General features: G+C 41.5%; 3 non-coding genes across 3 annotated transcripts; all 3 read left to right on the forward strand.

Annotated features, from left to right (window-relative positions):
* Positions 1-592: 592 nt before the first annotated feature.
* On the forward strand, positions 593-684 carry LOC119282890. The gene has a single exon (XR_005138921.1). It is a non-coding gene; the product is annotated as a small nucleolar RNA SNORD96 family (small nucleolar RNA).
* Positions 685-1,193: 509 nt separating this feature from the next.
* LOC119283056 lies at positions 1,194-1,278 on the forward strand. Its single transcript, XR_005139012.1, has one exon. It is a non-coding gene; the product is annotated as a small nucleolar RNA U36a (small nucleolar RNA).
* Positions 1,279-1,331: 53 nt separating this feature from the next.
* LOC119282914 lies at positions 1,332-1,422 on the forward strand. The gene has a single exon (XR_005138944.1). It is a non-coding gene; the product is annotated as a small nucleolar RNA Z223 (small nucleolar RNA).
* Positions 1,423-5,136: the final 3,714 nt, after the last annotated feature.

The following is a 5,136-nucleotide window of genomic DNA, read 5'->3' on the forward strand; positions in this document are numbered from 1 at the left end:
TTTGGCTGAGTTTGCATGTTTACATTTGCTTTAACTTGACTTAAACTATCTTGGTGACACTTTGCATCAATGGTGTGTTCTACCCTTATAGATGTCCTTGGAGAAGATGGTCATTGGAGTGTAGGAGAGGAACAACCTTGTCCTGCTCGAGGAGGAGGAGGAGGACCACCCGAGCTCGATGACGACACGGCAACAGGTAGCACTCGCCTCCCTCCCAAGGTGAAGATCTGATCCGCCTGTTTAGATGGTCTGCTCTTGTCTTATGCATGTGAGGGGAGAAAAAATCAATTGGACTGAATTATATTTGCATGTGAGGGGAGCGATCCTTTTGGTAGATGCAGAGTATAGATTCACAAAATTCACCACATGAGCGTACTACCTATATCCAAATTCTGGATACAACTTGCATGCTTGAAAAGATGATTTCATTGAATGCTTGAAAAGATGGGTCGCTAAAGTGAATGATGTGAGGGATGTTCTCACGTATTACTGTTAGTGTCGTTCCTTTTCTGTCTTCTTTTGTCAGATTTTGTTTTTTGTAGTAATTTAAGTTCTGTTTTATAGACCTATTTGTTTGTGTTACTGTTTTATTTGTCTGGTGATGAAAAACCTGTTAATCATACCATCTTTCGAGACTGATTGGTCGCAGTGCGCCCATGCTGTCATTCTGCAATTCTTAGGACAAATTGAACAGCTTGACTGTAATTTTTCTGAATACTTTCGAACTTACATGTCATCTATTTTTCAGTTTTTTTATTCTATTGTTTCCTATGTATAGAATATGGCTGGACAACAATGAAAACTGAATAAAACACCATCTTTTTGGACACCTAATGACTGGACAAATATATTCATATTTTTTAAGTTGCTTTGATCTTTGTTGATAATTTTTTGGTCTAAAATCTTTCTCTATGAAGAGAGTACAAGCAGACGGGTGGTCTGAACTGATGCCATGTTGATATGTCTGCATCATCTGTGCTACCCTTGTGGTTGGCATCTGAGAGAAAAAAAATTGTGCACTTTGTTCTTCTCATAAGTTACATTTTTTAAATTCTTCTACCTTTTGTCCTGTTTGCACTTAGCTTCTAGTATCCCTCTTTGTTGCACTTGGTCTGAGGGGGATGTAGTGGGCGCGGATAGGGAAATGGTTTACTTGCCAACCCTTTGTAGCGTTTGCCATTTCTTTGGATTAGTGGCAGTGATTTGAACCTTACCCATGCTTCTGATTAATTCATGAAGGACAAGGGAAAACATGGTTGAATTTCTTAATATGAGGCAAAAATAGACACTCTCATTATTGTCATTCTTTTAGATTCATGTGTTCTGTTTGACCATGGCTGTGATGAAAAACACTTTCAACAAACATGCCAGTTCTGCTTCTGAAAATTCATGACTGAAAAACATGTTATACAAGATCTGTTTAGTACTCATGTATTATGGCCATGGCTTATTTAGTATGTGCTTGATGTGCCTTGTGTATTCGTGCCTAATTAGCTTCTTTTAGGCGATAATCTACTGGTTATAGCAAGATTTTACTCTTGTGTTGTGGAATAGATGGTTCATGTGTACTGCGATGTACTAGTTGAGCTCTGTTGGCTGTACTAGTCGAACTCTGCTGCTTCTAACTCATATCAATTTTGCTCCTGCTGATGTACAAGTGATGCTTGTGTGATTGTTGATGGAAAGGAACTAGCAAACTTTGTTGTTTTGCAACTGAGTGAATGAAACTTCAATTTGCACGTCACCCAGCTTGCTGTTGCGGTGGTTGTCGATGCTGGCGAGCCTGCAACATCTCCGATGAGCTGCAGGACTTGGAACATCTCATGTGCTCCAAGTCCATCTATCTCATGTGCATGTAGATCATGATGTACCAGAACCCTGCAACAGAACTACTGATGTAATATGCGAAGAACAAATTGAAACCATGTTCTGTATCCTGACTTGTTATTTTCTTCTCTAGCAAATTGTAGACATGAATCTCTAGTTGACCTATTGTTTCATAGACATATATCTGCATTTCTACTGCTTTATCATACATTCGATACATAAATCTGCATTTCTGTGAAATTTTGTTAAATATATATTTTCCAGATAGTCTATACACTAAACCTGGAGGTTTGAATATCTACTCCGGGAATGAAAATGCTACTCTAATGACTTTGTGTTCACCCTTTTACAGGAGCTCCAGGCCTAAGAAATTTCAAGTTTGAAGTGGCATGTTCTGCTAGTCCAGAAAAGTGAAGAAGTCTGGAGTGTATTTGTAGTAGGAGTTATATGTTCTGATAGTATCACATGTAATGGTGAAATGAATTATGTAAAGATTGTGCTATTAGCCAAAATTGGCATGTGGTTTGATAATTCTCATTTGTTTGTTGTTATGACTGAAATAATTGTGTGGAAATTGAAACATTGGTTGTCTTGAATTAGAACCTGACAAGTGGGACCTAATAGTATTTGGCATATAAAAAGGCCATTTTCCAAATAATATTCACAGGAAAAAAACCCTAAAAACTAAGAAAATGGACTGTAAAAAGGCCGAGGCCCAATTGAGAAATAGATGCGGCCCAAAAAAGAAACCAAAAAAGGATCACAACCCTGGAAATGAAAAGGTTGCAATGTTGGGCTTGGCCCATGAAGTTGACCAAAAATTAACAGGAAAAAAAATAGAAAGGCTGAATTAATGGGCTCAGCCCATCTAAAGCACCGAAATGGACCGGGCTGATTCTAAGTAACGACCATTTTAATTGGTCATAATTTTGCCACGTCAAATTGCCACGTCAAATCCGACGTGTCCTGGGCAGACAGCCAGTGACCAAAACAAAAGGTCATGGGTTCAACGACCTTCTGTTTTGGTCATAAACGTCTACAACTGTCACGCCCAATATGCGACCCTATCCAAAAGGAACTCGAAGGTCCCACCAAGGATAGACCCGCATATTGAAACGCTTTTGCAAGGTGGATATCATTACATCAACATTACATAATAGATGGGGATACATACAAGAGGCATACAATGCCACATGAATACAACATCACAATACATAAGAGCATCATCTGACTATAGATGAAACACAAATAGAAACTCAAACGACATCCACCCTGCTAGCCCAGGCTGCCAACCTGGAACCTATCCCCTGATCGAAGAAGAAGAAGAAGAACTCAACGCAAGCAAGCATCGCTCTCGCGTCATGATCATCGCACAACCTGTACCTGCAACTGTTGTTGTAGTAATCTGTGAGCCACGAGGACTCAGCAATCCCATTACCATGGGTATCAAGACTAGCAAAGCTTAAAGGGAAAGGAAGGGGGGTAAAGTGGTGAGGCAGCAGCAGCGGCTCAGCATATATGGTGGCTAACATACGCAAATAAGATCGAGAAGAGAGCAAGAAGAACGGTCGTCAACTAGTAATGATCAAGAAGTGATCCTAAACTCCTATTTACGTCAAACATAACCCGGAAACCGTGTTCACTTCCCGGACTCCACCGAAAAGAGACCATCACGGCTACACACAGATGCGTTTTAATTCGGATCTGGTGTCAAGTTATCTACAACCGGACATTAAGAAATTCCCATCTGCCTATAACCGCAGGCACGGCTTTCGAAAAATTATACCCTGCAGGGGTGTCCCAACTTAGCCCATGACAAGCTCTCGCGATCAACGAAGGAATAGACCTTCTCCCAGGAAGACCCGATCAGACTCGGAATCCCGGTTTACAAGACATTTCGACAATGGTAAAACAAGACCAGCAAGACCGCCCGATGCACCGACAATCCTGATAGGAGCTGCACATATCTCGTTCTCAGGGAAACACCGGATAAGCTAAGCGTACAGGTACCGACGTAACCCAAGTTGCCAAGGGATGGCCCCGCACGGTGCTCTAATTTGGACCAACACTTAGACAAGCACTGGCCCTGGGGGGGCTGTAATAAAGATGACCCTCGAGAGCGCGACTCCCAAGGGAAAAAGGGCTAGGTGAGGCAAATGTAAAACCAAGGTTGGGCCTTGCTGGAGGAGTTTTATTCAAAGCAAACTGTCAAGGGGGTCCCATAAATCACCCGACCGCGTAAGGAACGCAAAATCCGGGAACATAACACCGGTATGACGGAAACTAGGGCGGCAAGAGTGGAACAAAACACCAGGCAAAAGGCCGAGCCTTCCACCCTTTACCAAATATATAGATGCATTAATAATATAAGAGATATTGTGATATCCCAACCAAAATCCTGTCCACCATGGAGCAATCTTCAACTTCACCTGCAACTAGCAATGCTATAAGAGGGCTGAGCAAAGCGGTAACATAGCCAAACAACGGTTTGCATAGGAAAGGTGTCAAAGGTTAGAGGTTCATGGCAATATGGGATGGCTGGATAAACAGGTGATAGGTAGCGCAGCATAGCGATAGAACGAAACAACTAGCATAGCAATGACAGTAGTGAGATCCAGGGTAGCGGTCATCTTGCCTGAAATCCCGCAAGGAAGAAGAACGAGTTCATGAAGAAGATGAAGCCACGAAGATGAACCAAGCGTAGACGAACGAATCCTCACGATCGCAACGGAAACAGGAACTATCGAAAAGAAGCACACAACATAGTAAACACACCACACATGAACAAGGCATGATGCACAACAAGCATGATGCATGACAAATCTAGATGAGGCTACTCATGGCAAGAGATGATGCAAACAAGAGCAACACATCAAGGCAAGTTTAAATGAGGCCGGGAACAACATATAACAATTCCGGTAAGTCCTCATATGCAAGTTTCAAAATTGGTCCAGATCTAAATAAACCTTATGTTCGAGTTGTTAAACAGCAATTTAAGATGCACAAGGATGATCTGCACGAGATTCTAGTCAAGTTACATATAAAGTTCATTTAGTTCGGAGCTACGGCCTAGAAGATATGAGCAGCACAAGTTAAACATGGCATTGATGCAAAATGCACCCAAACATCAAGCAAACACCTCAAAACATGAATGCAACATGATAATATGAAACTACATGCAATTCTAAGCAAGTTTCATATAGAGCACACTCAAAACGGAGCAATAGTTCAACACACACACACATGAAACAAGTTTAAAGGACAAGCTGTCCAAAACAGCAACTAGGCATATTGCAAGCATCAAAACAA

This window comes from Triticum dicoccoides, chromosome 3B (assembly GCF_002162155.2).
Source record: "Triticum dicoccoides isolate Atlit2015 ecotype Zavitan chromosome 3B, WEW_v2.0, whole genome shotgun sequence".
Taxonomy (NCBI): Eukaryota; Viridiplantae; Streptophyta; class Magnoliopsida; order Poales; family Poaceae; genus Triticum; species Triticum dicoccoides.